At 34.1% G+C, this 16,109-nt stretch overlaps 1 protein-coding gene across 2 annotated transcripts in view; it reads right to left on the bottom strand.

Moving 5' to 3' along the window:
• Positions 1-16,109, bottom strand: part of BMPR1B (bone morphogenetic protein receptor type 1B) — a 465,626-nt gene that overhangs the window by 327,237 nt on the left and 122,280 nt on the right. For both annotated transcript variants that reach the window (XM_074228071.1, XM_074228070.1), the window contains exon 2: positions 7,191-7,266. The gene's annotated coding sequence lies outside the window, so the exon portion shown is untranslated. The remainder of the gene's footprint in view (positions 1-7,190; positions 7,267-16,109) is intronic.

Below are 16,109 nucleotides of genomic sequence, written 5' to 3'. Positions count from 1 at the left end.
GTTTCTGGCATAAGAGTATGGCAAAGTGATTAGGGAAGACTTGAGTCCATATGCTGGCTAGATGCCTATGGATAAATCACTTAACCTCTCAATGTTCTATACAACTTTCCAAAACTGTAAGTTGAAGAGGAAATGCTGACATGCATCAATAAAGAAAGATGCCTATGAATGGAATCTCAAGTTCATTGTATATCCCAACACATAGTTCACTTTTGTGACTTGTATACAAGAATTATATTACTGAGTGGGATGAATTTAAATTTTTAAAATTGGATTAAAATAAAATGGATAGCAGATTAAACATCTGAATTCAATAATATACTGGTTTCTGGAAACAAAAACAAGAGACACACACAGGTAAAATAATGAACTAGAGTAGAAAAGTTTTTGTAAAAAAAAAAATATTTTAAAAGCAGATGTGACCTCAGATAAAGTTAAAGCACAAACTGATTTCAATTAAAAGAGAAATAGAGGGAAACATTGGTATAACTAGACTGTATAAAATAATTTAGTAAACTAGTCAAAAGAGACACATGATTTATCTGTACATAAGCATAAAACATTTTAATACAAATAAAGTCAGATTTAAGTAAATGGAATAAAATTTATTGATCATGGATAAAGTCAATATAAGAAAAAATGACAATTTAACTAATTTATTGATCCAATGACATCCCAAATAAATTACTAAAAAACCTATTTTCTTGAATTAAAAAAATAATAACAAGAAGAACAAAATAATAACTTGGAAGCATCAAAGGTCAGGAATTAAAAGAAACTAGGAGAAAGGGATTTAAAGTATCAGACCCTAAACTATATTATAAGGTGAGCGCATGTTGAACTATGAAATGGATAGTTTCAGTTAATGTAAATTAAAAATTTCTTGTATAAATAAAATCCTTTGTAGCCAAGAATAGAAAGGAATGCAGAAATCTATGAAAAACTTTTGTAGACAATCTCTCAAAAAAGGATATGATTATATTGGAATATTGTTGTCATTTGGAAACAATGAACTGATTTACTTAGGAAAACAATTTTAGTCAGGTCACCCTTTTTAAACATGAAAGAGAAAGTTTTCTTAAAAGAAAAAAGAGCATGCTATAGTAAAATACAATTCTTTTATTTCTGATAACATTTCAAATCATTTTCCATTGTAGTCAGACCAGTTCACAACTGTATAAGATGTATAATAATCTGCATATCTCTTTAGTTGACAAGTTGAATTATGCATAGTATGGTCTTTCCTACATGCAACACTATATGTGTGTATGTAAATACACACACACACATTTATTATAAATTTAATTATAGCCTTCTTTAAGATGGGAGAATAAAAAATAAAGTACAAAGCAGAGAACAAGAGAAAACCTAGAAGGAAACAGAAAAACTAGATAGCTTTGAAAACTATGTATGGTATTTATTATATAGGTTTTCTTGAATTGCAAATTTATTGTATTATATTGAATTGTATTATAATGAATCTTCTCTAAGCTTCTGCTATGTGTTTGAAAATTTTGCTTCTTGTTTTGTAATTAAAGTTTGAAATGAACATAAAAAATTACAAAAGAAAGAAAAAGAAAATGCTTGTTAGGTTGATCATAATAGATTTAGAATGATATCCTCCACCTCAAGAAGAAAAATAGGAAAAATATGGTGTCAAATTGCCAAGGGTTTGCCATGCCTAACCTTCAAAATTGCCTCCTAAAACACCAGGCCATCTCATCAATCAGATTTTCAAACTAAATGTATCGCATAAAATGAGGGCTCATACTATTCTTCATCCTCTGCTTGCATTTATATAAATAGTTTTAAACAGGGAAGAACATTTTAGGTTGTTGGTACAATATGCAGAAGAAATACATTAAAGTCTCCAGGAAAAACATCTAGCCCAATCACAAAAGTTTTCAAGAGGACCGACCTATGGAGAATGTGGACAAGAAAGCAAAACTCTTCCTGGGTATGATCTGCACTGCTAAAGAGAATAGAAGCCCTTAGTAACAGGATTCCTTGTGGAATCACTGAGGTAAGGCAATATCTATTTATGATCCCTTTCCTTCATTATGCTACAGCTTAGAAAACTGAGGACCAGAGTGACTTATTTAAGGTCTTCCAAGGAACTGGTGAAAGAGAATGCATTCAAAAAACCCAAGTCCAGTGATTCTTCAGTTTGCTTCACTATGCCACAATATCTATTTTTGTGCAAATACATTCCAAAAAGTATCATAAATAATCAGAGAACAGAAAAACAATTGAAGAAAGAAAAGTAAAGTAGTTCATGTTTTTGTAGGATTATCCTTAAAGTGAAAATTGTGAAGTTACTATATCCTGGAGTGTCTATTTGATATCTCACAGCTGGAAGAGATGAGATTTTCCAAACAACTTTCAACTTTAATGTAACCTTAAAGCTTTCAACTGCAAGTGTATATTCAGTGATAATCCTGTTACCAGATATAATGTTTATTTTTTTCCATCAGGCAAGTTTATTTATACAATGATGCAACTTATGTGAGACCCTATGATAAACAATTTCTTCAAAAGCTTCCTTTACACTCAGATTTTTAAAGGTACCAGTGAACAATTCACTAAATGACTACTACATCAGCCTTTTCTCCCTAGGTACATTTTCCCTTGATGTGCTACATTTGAGTCTCTTAGGCAAAGAGGATTAAAAATCAAACAATAGATTGTTCTATCTTTTCTTTTACAAGTTAAGGAATACTTATCTGGCTTTTCTTTTCTACAAAAGTTCATCAGATCAGATTGATGCTTTTAAAGCAGGTTCTTTGAAATGCATACAATGCAGCATCAAATATATAAAAAAGGGATCAGAGAATTTATCTACAGTTTTAGTCAGGTAACCCTTTTTAAAGATGAGAGAGAAGGTTTTCTTAAAAGAAAAAAAAGAGCATGCTTTAGTAAAATATAAGTCCTTTATTTCTGATAACATTTCAAATCATTTTTCATTGTGGTCAGACCAGTTCACAACTGTATAAGATGTATAATAGTCTGCATATCTCTTTAGAACTCTTTCATGGTTGATTATTCTCATCTTTTGTTATCATTTCCAATTTAATAAGCCTGAGTCAAAACCTCAGAATTGTTTTATGCATGTTTCTCTTATTAGTGTTTTGATGCAAACTTTCATATGCTTACTTGTACTATAATTTTTCTTTTTGATTTTGTTTGTTTATATCCTGAGATAGACCTTAGTGATAGGCAGACAAACAGATAGATATAGATATTAATTCCCCTATATAGCCAAAATATCAACTCCTTCTCAGAAACATTTGATGTAAATTTCTTTTCCACAATTAACAGCTTCCTTTCTTATCCTAGCTGCACTAATTTTGTTTCTGACATGGATTTGTTTTGATAAAGTTAAAACCCCTTTATCACTGCTACATTTTTTCAAATGTTCAGGAATAAAAGTCAATTTCATTTGCCTATACTTTATAGTATCTATTATCTTTTTGTTTTGAAAATAGGTACAACATGTCCATCTTTTATATTGTCAGATTTTTGCCATTCTCCATTATTACTGTGACAGCAGTCATAAGCAATGGCTCTTTTGGTACCCAAAGGTATAGATAACTTGAACAAGGTAACTGTTAGAGTATCCTCCTCACTCCCTATTAAAAATATGTCTGTTGTCCTTCCAAGACCAAAGAGTGCTGTTGTTTTTTTTTCTTGGAAGAAGAAAAACCAAACAAAGTAATAACTGAGTGGCATTGCCTACTGCTGTTTAGTTATTTATATTAAGCAATGATCCCATGCTACCTTTGATCCTCTACTTTCCCTTCCCCAACAAAGATTTTAAAAGTGAAAAATTTCGGATTTCTTTGTCAACCTTGGCTCAGTTTGAGCTTTAAAATTCTTGTCACTTTTCTTGATCTAAACTTTTCCTGTCACTTTTCTTGCTCTAAACTTTTAAAATATAAGTTGGATTTCATGGGTATCCACATTTCTCCTTTAGGTTGTTCTTGTGATCAAAATTCTTTCCTTTATAGGTCTTCAGAATTTCATTCCTCTCAGTACCTGAGAGGTATTTAGAATTTAGTGCGTTTTATCATACCAATCATTTCTCTAAATCCTTACTTTGCTCACCCAAGATCTAGAGTACATGTGAGACCCTGTCTGACTTCCCTCTTTTTCATTACTGCAAACTCTATGATTGAAGATGCATTCACTTCCTCACAAGTCAGTCTGTTCCTCCTTTCTCTCAGGATCAAATGAGCTAAGATTTGTAAAGCACATAAGATAGTACCTACACCCTTAATAAGTCCTTAATGACAAAGACTTCCTTCCCCTTCCCTTCTCCTTGTTAGGTACATTTTGCCCTATTGCCCTTTTGAACAATGAAATTTTCCTTATTAGGGATTGGGGTAAGGGGGAGAAAAGGGAGAGAGAGAGAGAGAGAGAGAGAGAGAGAGAGAGAGAGAGAGAGAGAGAGAGAGAGAGAGAGAGAGAGAGAAATAAGTGAGACAAGAGATAGAGAGAACATTTAGAGACAGATCAAGAACATATCTAGAGAATTTAATTCCTCTGTTACTACTACTTTGTGTCTCAATGCCCACTTTGTGATGTTTCCCAAACACTTTATTTATTTTTTCTTTCCAGTTGACCCACAGTTTATTCAAGTATAATGGGGAAAGTAGTGAATGGCAGCCCATTCCTGAAATCCAGTGACCACTGCCAATTCCTGTGGTTGTATGTTGAGCCTGTTTCCAGAAATGCATGCTGCAGATGGTAGGGAGCTTCCACTCCTCCATTCAGAGGATATGGAGGTGTCCAATCAGGATAGACATGCTTCTTCTTGCCCAGCATTGGATGTGCTGTGACATCTCACTGATACAAGAGGAAGTAAAACCAATTTAAGGCCTCAAGACTCCTGAAGCAGTTTAGCCAATCTCCTGTAATCTTGTCTCCCATCCATCAGGCCATGGAATGGAATGATTCTGGTAAAGACAAGTGAGAAAGATGCCTTCTACAGCAAACCCTTCCTTATAAACATAATTATGCAACTCATGCTGCCAATGCTTTGGTCAGTGTGGTCCTGTCCAATACTGAAGGATTAGTAGGACTAGCAGGTTACTATGTAGTAATGAAAATGCCTTTTTAATTGCTTGCTAGTTGAAACTAAATGTACACAAAGCAAATGGATGTGTTCTGCCCGGGTACTAAACAGTCTTTTATATCAACAATGGAAGCATAGCAGTTGAAGTGTCCGTAGTCCATTGACTATTGGCAGCCTTATCTGTCCCCCCACCCCAAAAAACTATCCCTGCATGTCTGGTTTTCTTTCTTTTTTTGCCTCTCATTTTATGTTTTCCCATGGCTCTTAAATGGAGCAGAGTTAACACTGCCATACTACTAGGAACTCTGCCAGATGAAAGTCTGAACTGTGACTTTTATTTCACCAAAGGAAATAAACATAGTGTCAAGACAAAAGGGAAAAATAGTGAAAATAATATGTTGTTTAGTTGCTTTTCAGTCATTTGACTCCTTTTGGTGTTTTCTTGGCAAAGACGCTGGAATGGTTTTTGCCATTTCCTTCTCTATCTCATTTTATAGATGAGGCAAGCAAGAGTGAATGGCTTACCCAGGGTCACACAAGTAGTAAATGTCTAGGGTAGATTTGAACTCACTAGAAGAAGTCTTCTGAACTCTAAAGTCTGGCATTCTATCCACTGTCCAACATAGTCAAAAGAAAATATGTCCTATGGTTACTTAAAGGAAGAAGGAAGAAAGAAGTCCATGTGAATATTATTATAGGGGAAGAAAATCAAGTTCTGAAGACTTAGTAGATAAAATATTTTAAAAGCATTATTGAATATTAAATATTAAAAAGGAAGATGACTCTAAATGAGCAATAAGAAACATTAGTGTAATAGATCATTGAAAGAATGTAATAGCAATCACTATAATACAGAAGAGGCAACAAGTCCAAAAAAATACTCAAAGGAAAATAAAGGATTTGCTTTAAAAATAAGTGGCAATGCCTCAATGAGCAATAAAAAACAAAATGAATAAAAATTTTGATCCTGAAAGAAGAATGAATCCCAAAAGGCACCAAGTAGAACTTTCTAGATTCCTACAATGGGAGATTTCATGTGGAGGAAAATGCATCTGTTCATGAATATGGTTCAAATACAAATGGTTTACATTTAATTGATTTTTGCTTCAGGAACCCTATTTTTTAATCTCATTTGACCATTTTATCTGTCCTGAATCTAGAGGGATTTAAATATTTTGGATCACTTCTGATAGTCAATAAGCAAGATGGTACCACACTTAAGAGATGTCCCATAGAAGCACAAGAAGTATTCAATTAAGTGCTAAACAGGTATCATATGTATAAGAAAAGAAATGGTTGGGGAATAACATTAAATTATCAAGGATTTTGTCATGTAACTCCCTGCTAACCACCTCTTTAGTTCCCATATCATTAACCAAAAGTAAAAAAAAATAAGGCAATAAAACTCCATCAGTTACCATAAAGATTCATGGGAGGCAATGTGGACCATGGAAAGTATTCTGAATTTAGAGTCAAAGAACCTATATTTGAACCCTGGCTCTGCCACTGTCCATATATGTGATCCTGGACAAGTCTCTGTAGTTCTCTCAATTTCTACATCTAAAATTAGGGAACTGGACTTAATGACCTCCATCTAGATTTCTTTCCACTATGGCTCAATGGTCCTATGTGCTATTCCAATGAAACATTGCAGAGATGTGGAAAATGAGAGTTTAAGTAATTTTTCCCAAGGTTATATAGGTAATGAGATTAATGGATTAAATTTATAAGTCTTTAAAAAAAATTGAGATTGTATTTACCTGGACAATGTTATCTTGATGTCAGCAATAAAGTTATATTTGGCAAAAGGTGTTAAAGTACATAAATGTTTGCTGAATAGGTTGGCTGTGAAAGCCAATATGTCAAATGAAAGGCAAGGCTTACTTTCCAATTATGTAACAAATTGACAACCACTTTGTCTTGTTGATTTACTTCCATTTTCTTATCTCATGTGGACCTACTGATAACTAAAGGAACAATTCACATGCCATTCATTGTATAAAATAAGTTATCACCAAGTTCACTTTGACATATCACAAAGCACTGCCAGTAAAAAAACAAAAACTGGCACATAAAACAAACCTTCTTAACTCTTTAAGAATAGGTATAATCTTACCTTTATCAGGAAAGCACTAAAATGACCTTCCTTTTCTTTAACTTCCAGGAATAAAAGAAAAACTTTTCATTCTACCCTGTAAGCAAATCAAAAGGTGAAGTTACTGTTTATGTTCATGTTTTAGCAGAAGGAAACAATAGCTTGGGATCTCTTTCTATGGGGTAACCCTCTAGTCCTCCCCAAATAGTAGGAGGAAACTATATTTACAATATAGTACTTCACATGTTTTGCTGGTCCATCACCCTTATAAACATGAGAAAAAATAATGTGATATATAATGGAATTCCAGACACTAATGTGGTTTCAAAGTTAACACCCAACCACATTTTCCTGAAAAGACATAAACACTGATGAATAAACTCTTGAGCTATGGGGGGGGGGGGTATATTTGTGTATCGTTTTAAACATAAACTAAGGATTGGCCACAGACATTGAGAGATATTTTGAAGCCTAGATTTCTTTTGATAGAATTTTTTGTTCTGCTGTTTGTTGGAAAATGGAAAGCATATAAAGCAATGAGAGATATTTAATACCTAGATTTCTATTGATATTAATTTTTTGGTCATTTGCTTGTTAGAAAATGAAAAATAAGTAAAGTATACTTCTGATGCTTTTAGAGACTTCTCAGTTCCCATATCACTAGCACCTCATTCTAATAAAATGCACCTCAATGTGATATTTAACTATACAATCTCTAATTACACTTAAAAATACAAAAGAATGCAATTTGTCAGAAGTCCAAGAAAGCCTGAGAGGAAAAACTTGAAATATGATAGGATGACTTCAACTAAATATTGATGGCACAAGAGAACAACTAAGTTCTTCTCCAAATTTTGATGATGTAACTTAGTATACAGAAGTATACTAAGGTCTAAAAAGCCCCTGACCTAATGGAAATGGACTCAGATTTAGTATACAATCCAAAGAAAAGACAGCATATATACAAGCTATTCATGCCATATATATTTGTCTAGAATGTATACAAATGATAAATGTATCCAGTATATCCTCCTTCTCATATCTAGACATTTACTAATCCTTCCAAACATAAATCTGTATTTCCATCCTTCTCACTGTCATTCCTATCCTAGTATTCATCCTTTGTAGGATCCAGGAAGACTACTACAGCACCTCACTTAAACATGTCTTCCTCTTCCAATTCATCCTAAGAGGTTCACAGATCTTAGAATCTAAAATCTAAATCTAAAAATGACCTCAGAAGCCATCTAGTTCACTATTCCTCCATTGTACAAATGAGAAAACTGAGACCTACAGAAGAAAAGTGACTCACCCAAGGTAGCAATGGCCAAACGATGATCTGAACTCCAAATCCAATATATGATTTCCAGTACTATCTATTGCTGGGTTCAAAAAGCTCAAATTTCTTCAATGACTTCCAACTGCCTAATAGGTAAAGTTGATTTCCTCTGGTGGACACCTGAGATTTTTCTATAATATAGAAACTATTTTTTTCTTCTTCAACTCATATTAGTGCCATCTATACTATTGATATTTCAGCCAAACTAAACAATTCTCCTCTATACTATTCCCTCAAATGAAATGAACTCTCACATCTTTGTGAATTTACTTCATATTATTTATAGCCAAAATACCTTCTTTCAAAACTCCTTAGTATACTCATTTAGTGTACTGTCTGTGTACCCCAGATCTGCCTATAAAAATTGAGGAAATAAATCACAGCTCTAAATCTAGGAATCCTATTATTTTTATTAATATTTTATTTTTCTCCAATAATTTAAATGCAATTTTTAACATTTTTTTAAGTTCGAGTTCAAAATTCTAAACCTTTTTCCCTCCCCTTCCCCCTTTCTGAGGCAATACATATATATATATATATATATATATATATATATATATATATATATATATATAAAGTACGATCAAATAAAATGATCATTTTTGTAGAAAAAAAATTTGAACAAAAAAGTGAAAAATACTCTGCTTTTGGCTGTAGTCGTTTATTTATTATGGAAAAAAACTAATCCTAAATTAAGTAGTAATTTGTAAGAGAGAGATGACTAAGATCTCGATCCTAAGAGAAGGGCCAGAAAGAAAAGACAATCTTAACTTAAGGCACTCTACCTGAGCAAGAGGCGTTATGTATGCCTTAAAAACTCTCAAATTGCTTCTATCAAAAAAGAAATTGTAGCTTCTGATCTTAGTAGGCAAGAACTGAGATAGCAGAAGGTGATCTTGAGGCGATGAAAGCAAAAGCTAGTACCAGGTAGCACAATCAAATATAGACTATATGTCAGTGACCACTGATCATCATGAGATCAGCAAAGCAAAACTCAACTGCTACTACAATAAACAGTCATCAGGGGATATGCCCAGTGTTAGAAGCAGAATGACAAAACAAAAAAGATTTCTGTAATCCTACAACTTCAGAGTTTAAATACTTTGATCACATAATAAGAAGATAAGACTCACTGGAAAGATCCTGATATTGGGAAAGATCAAAGTCCACAGGAAAAGTAAACCACAGAGGATGAGATGGAAAATTAGTATCAAGGAAGAAACAAATGTGAGAGTGGACAGACTTTGGGAAACAGTAGAAGGCAGAAAGGTCTGACAAGTCATGGTCCATGAGGCCACAAAGAGGTGGGCATGACAAAACAACACAACCACAAATGCAACTTCAAAGGAACAAACTTCCCCTCCATGTGTACATGTCACCTACATGTGTTACCCCCACCTTATGAATGCTTTCTATACATACCCTATGTAAAAATTACAAATGTTAGTGTTTAGAATTAATAGTGTTCTCTGGCTGATTAGGAAAAACAAATAAGCACACCAGTGAGAGCCAAGGAACTTGAAACTGGAGTAATAATCATCATGAGATCTAAGTGAGGGGAAGGGAGCATTCTAGATGCTAGAGTGTCCTTATAGACAGTTACCTTTGTTGGGATGCAAGGCCCATAGTAAGTTATGTGTCATATAAACTTATTTCACCAAGCACTGTACTTAATAAACATGGCTTATCATTTGCTGCCTTTCTAATGACCCCACATAGCCTTTGGAATCACTGTTCTAAAAAAAAAAAAAAAATCCAAAATATCCTGTGACCTGTAGGTGGCAGATATTCTTATACAATAAAAAGATATATGCCATGAGCCAAGAATTCTTGAAATTTGGGGAACTGTGATGAAACAAATGGAGTGAAATGAAGTCCCATTTTAACCTCTGATTCCAAATCTCTGAATATTAATAGCATAAAATATTGTAGTCTGGATTTGCAATCCTGTTAAATGTTATATATGTTCATGTTCCCACAACTGACACACATCATCTATCCATAAAGCAACTTAGCATGTCTGCTTTGTTCTCATTCCCTTCCTCCACCTTCATTAGAGAGTTGAATTATTTGGTGATAACTAAAACTTTATTATAATTTTATCTTCCAAGATACTAGTGATAATTGTTGGAGATGCTCAATTTTTCATAGTTAAAGTCCATATGTATATACAAAACAAAGCAAAGCAACTGCTTTTCTAGCAAAAGAATGCTAGCATCATTTTGTAAACGGGAAACAAATTGGTATATAAAAAGCACAGAATATTATATATTCAGGAACTAGATGGCACAGTGGGTAGAACCTGGAGTTAAAAAGAACAGATTCCTGCTTAGTAGTTATGTAATCCTGGGCAAGTCATTTAACCTCTCTCTCCCTTAGATTTCCCATTAGCAAAGTAGGGAAAAAATTAATAAAACATTTTATTAGGGAAAATTTTGACATTATGTAGAAAGTCCACATATTCAGGTTGTTTTGAGAATCAAATGATATTACATATGTAATGCACTTCAGAACTGTTTAAATTCTATACACCTGTTAATTATGTTTGCTATTATTGTTACATTAGAAATGACTAAGAATCCAGTCACCAGTCAGTTAATAAGCATTTACTAAGTCTTTACTATGTCTGTTCTAAACACTGTGCTAAGTGGTAGATATAACAATAAAAGCAAATACAAAGATAAGCACAAAGAAAGACAGTCCCAGGTCTCAAGGATCTTACATTTTAATGAGGAAGCCACATCTAAAAGGAAGCTGAAAGGAGCAGGAGAAAAATGATAGAGAAATCCAGAGCAGAGAAATCTTATAGGAAATGAAAAGATGTTTGGCTTGGGCATCCTCCTTAAATGAAGCTTCTGAGAAGGCATACATCTATCCTCCCATCAGAGGGAGAGATGAAGGTTTCTTCCAGATGTGAGCTCCTGGGTTGAATGAATTATTTATATAATCACTTTGGTGAAATCATACATCACCAAAAGACTTAAGAATTTTTGAGCAATAGATTCAGAAATCTAGTCTTCAAAAAACACTGAAATATGTGCCTTCTGTTTAATTGCAGAAAAGCAACACTACAATTACAGAATGATTCATTTGTTTCAAACATGCACTTAACCAACACCTTGATTTGTTTTGCTTTATTATACCTATTAATTACAAAGGATAAATTCTATTAGGAGGGAAGTTATTGTGAAATGGCAGTAATGCCAAAAACTTATGAAACATTTCATGAGGGAAAATGATGACTTTATGTAGAAAGTCTAATGAATTTCTCCTCAAAACTCCTTAAAGATCTCCAAAAAAAGGGCAGCTAGGTGGCACAGTGAATAGAGCACCAGCCCTGGAGTCAGGAGTACCTGAGTTCAAATCCGGCCTCAGACACTTAATAATTACCTAGCTGTGTGGCCTTGGGCAAACCACTTAACCCATTGCCTTGCAAAAACCTAAAAAATATATCTCCAAAAAAAAATCTATCAAGAATAATTTACTTCAGTAATTCATAAGACCCATGATTAGTAGGGGAACTTTCTCTTTAAATTCAAATTACAAACTTTCCATGTCTTCCTAGACTGCTTCAAGTTGTGGGGTAGTGGGAGTAGTAGCAGCCAACAAAGACACTCTTTCCGAAATTCGTACTCAAAGACTTTCCAGCCTGACTGGCAGAGCCTTCTCTCCCCGCAGGCCCCTTGCCATAATAAGTTTAGTGAAGGTTAATATGAACCTACTATAACTTAAGGCAATCTAAAATATGTAAAATGTTGAATACTGAATGTGAAATGCATTCTTCTCCCCTGAAGAATTTACTGTTTATAACCTCTCAGAAGACTTCCAAGCCATCTTTACACTTCATATTTTTTAATTATAAAGATCATAATATTAGTGTTCTTGGCTCAACTGCAAGATTTGCAGTAGAAATAAATTTGCCCCAGGACTCTTAAGTCATGAATATGGCCTTCATGGAAAGCTCAAAGGATAGATTGGCTTGTTTTGCCCCTGCTTCAATAATCCAAATATCTGAAGCCACTTTTGACTATGTTCTCTTACCTGGTATGCTATCATGATGCCATGCAACCAAACCAAACAATAATTGTTTCATTTATTTATCAATGAATCTGAGCACTAGAAGGGGCTTCAACAACCATCTACTCCAACTCATAGAACAAAGGAATACCAGTGTAGCACGTTACACATACTAGACAAGTGATTGTAGAGTTTCGACTTGAAGACTTCCAAGGCAGAGTAAACTATGACCTCTCTAGGAAGCATTCAACTTTTAAAAACTCTGTCAAATTTTCCCTGAAATCAAATGTCAATTTGTCTCTGGGCAACTTTCAGTCATTATTCCTGGTTCTCCCTCTGGGACCAAAGAGAACAAATTTCATTCCCCTTCATATACTTTATATACTTGAATGCAGCTTACCTGGCACCTCTCCACTCTCCTGGGAGGCTTCTCTTTTCTAGGCTAAATAGGTCAAATGTGTTTAAATAATGCTCACATGAGATGGACTCACGAATCTTCACAAATCTAGTTGCCCTCCTCTAGACATTTACTAGCTTAGCAATATATTTCTTAAACAGAGGTGTCCAAAACTGAGTAAAATTCTCCAGGAGATGTCTAATGAGATCCATGTACAGTGAGAATAATATTGCCCTATTATATGCTACATTAGCTGCCCCCCCCAAATTGTGACTAACAGATAGCTGTCCTTCATTCTTGAAGAAGACCATGATGTCAGTGAGGTGACACCATGACAAGCACATGAATTGGATTTGAGTGAGGGGGCTGTGCTAGGTCACCAGTCTCACTTTCTCCTCCAGAGACATCTGGGTCCAGTGGCCAGATATGAATCAGGACGACTGGAGATGGTCCTGGAAGCAAGGCAATCTGAGTTAAGTGACTTGCCCAAGGTCACACAGCTAGTGAATATCAAGTGTGTGTGTGTGTGTGTGTGTGTGTGTGTGTGTGTGTGTGTGTGAGAGAGAGAGAGGCAGAGACAGAGAGACAGAGACAGAGAGACAGAAAGAGAGAGAGGAATTAGATAATCTAGTCCAATTCACTTATTTCACAGAGGAGGAAATAAACCTAGAAAATTTAGGCAAGGACACAAAGTAGCATCTCCCCTAATTGTAGATATAGAACTTTTTCCATTTCATCCAAATGACATCACAATGTCATCAAATTATTGTTCTTTGAAGAGTGTTCTAAACATATAGACGATAGCAAATTTTCTTAATGAATGACAGTCATAATTTATTGACTATATGTTGGTTTTATGGAAAAGCATTAGGCATGGGGGCAGCTAGGTGGTGCAGTGGATAAAGCACCAGCCCTGGAGTAAGGAGTACCTGGGTTCAAATCCGGTCTCAGACACTTAGTAATTACCTAGCTGTGTGGCCTTGGGCAAGCCACTTAACCCCGTTTGCCTTGTAAAAAAAAACCAAAAAAACCTGAAAAGCATTAGACACCTGAAGAATTTAATGAAAGAAACTCTAAGCAAAAAGGTAGTGTTAAACATACATAATTTTTAAAATCTCAATAAATGAAAAGATCAGTCATATAATGTTTAATTAATATAAGAAATTTTCTTATGATGTATTCATCTTAAAACTACTGCATAAGTCTCACTACATATATCAAGATATCTTAAAAATATACTGCTCTGAAATTTAAAATAATTGAACAAAGATGGATTTTCATAAAATAATTGGCTATGCAATACTTAAGATATAGCTATAGGGTGATTTCAATTTTACTTTCTCTGAAAAGTTTAATTCATTTTCAATATATTCTAACATGCATCTAATAAATTCCTTACCAGTATTCTACCATCTGCCAATACCAAACTGAAAGACTTTGAATCATTCAAAAAGACACTTTTGTGAGGCAGCAGAGCACCCCAAATCAGTAACAGGAAACATGCCTTGCTGTTTTAATGCCAATTATCAAGATTTCTGGGCAATTACTCACAAAGGGGAAACAGCTTAAAATCATTAAAAAGATTACATTAAGATAATTAAACAAACTACTTGGAATCAAGAGTACTTAAGATCTATTCAGAAAATGAGTAGAATAGACCAGAAGACAACCACTGATACTGATAAAAATTACAGAGAAGTGTTACAGCATGAATTGAGCATGTTTTCTCCTTAAAATTCAGGTTATCTCCCACTGAACAGTTTTTATGGCTATAAAATGTATCTATCTTGCACATTGTTCATGCAGTATGTATGAGTAGTTATGTAGATTTTATAGCCAAATCAATCAAGTTCAATAATGACTCAAATTGTATTTATTAGTCTGAATGTCTTCTGTAAGTAATAGAAAAGCTTCCCTAATATGTCCCCAAGAGTTAAGAAACTGAACATACCCTTTGACCAAGCAATATATCACAATTACATTTATTGCTGAAAGAAATCTATGAAAGATAAAAAGGAAGTATATGTACAAAGGTAAATATTGGTGATTTTTGTAGCACCCAACATTGAAAACTAAGGGGCAGTCCTCCTAATGGAAGAATGATCAAATAAATTATAGTATAAGAACAAAATCAAATTTTGTTGTTCCACAAGAAATGATAAAACAGATAGTTTCAAAGGATATTGTAAAAATTCCCTATGAATTTATGCAGAAGTAAATCAACAAAACTAGGAGAACAATATTTAAAATAACAACATTATAGATAAACTACTTTGAAAAGCTTCAGAAATCTGATTAATACATTGATAAATCAATTGACCAGAGATGATGTCCAAAGATGAAACAAACCACTCACATCTTTCAAAAGTGTATAGACTGGGTCTATACTCTGAAGAGATGACGAAAAGGGGTAAAAACATCACTTGTACAAAAATATTCATAGCAGCCCTATTTGTGGTGGTAAAGAACTGGAAATCAAGTAAATGTCCTTCAATTGGGGAATAGCTTAGAAAACTGTGGTATGTGTATGTCATGGAACATTACTGTTCTATTAGAAACCAGGAGGGAGGGCCAGGAATTCAGGGAAGCCTGGAGGGATTTGCATGAACTGATGCTGACTGAAATGAGCAGAACCAGAAAAACACTGTACACCCTAACAGCAACATGGGAGTGATGTTCAACCTTGATGGACTCGCTCATTCCATCAGTGCAGCAATCAGGAACAATTTGCGGCTGTCTGAGATGGAGAATACCATCTGTATCCAGAGAAAGAGCTGTGGAGTTTAAACAAAGTTCAAGGACTATTCCCTTTAATTTAGAAAAAAAACTGCTATCTTATTGTCTGATCTTGTTATCTCTTATATTTTTGGTTTCTTCATTAAGGATATGATTTCTCTCTCATCACACTCAATTTGGATCAATGTACAACATGGAAATAATGTAAAGACCGACACATTGCTTTCTGTGGGAGGGGTGGGGGGAGGGAAGTAAGATGGGGGAAAATTGTAAAACTCAAAATAAATAAAATCTTTAATAAAAAAGAGGTGATGAATTTAAAATTGAGAGAAATAAATCTATTTTCCTGCATGGTTAATGTAGGGATTTGTTTGGATAGATTATTTATGTTGATAAAGATTTAATTTTTTCTTTGTTGCTTTACTGGGGGGAGGGGGTACAATGGGACAGA

This window comes from Macrotis lagotis, chromosome 3, assembly GCF_037893015.1.
Source record: "Macrotis lagotis isolate mMagLag1 chromosome 3, bilby.v1.9.chrom.fasta, whole genome shotgun sequence".
Classification (NCBI taxonomy): Eukaryota; Metazoa; Chordata; class Mammalia; order Peramelemorphia; family Peramelidae; genus Macrotis; species Macrotis lagotis.
Note: the sequence above shows the minus strand (reverse complement) of the source record. Positions and strands in the feature narration are given on the sequence as shown.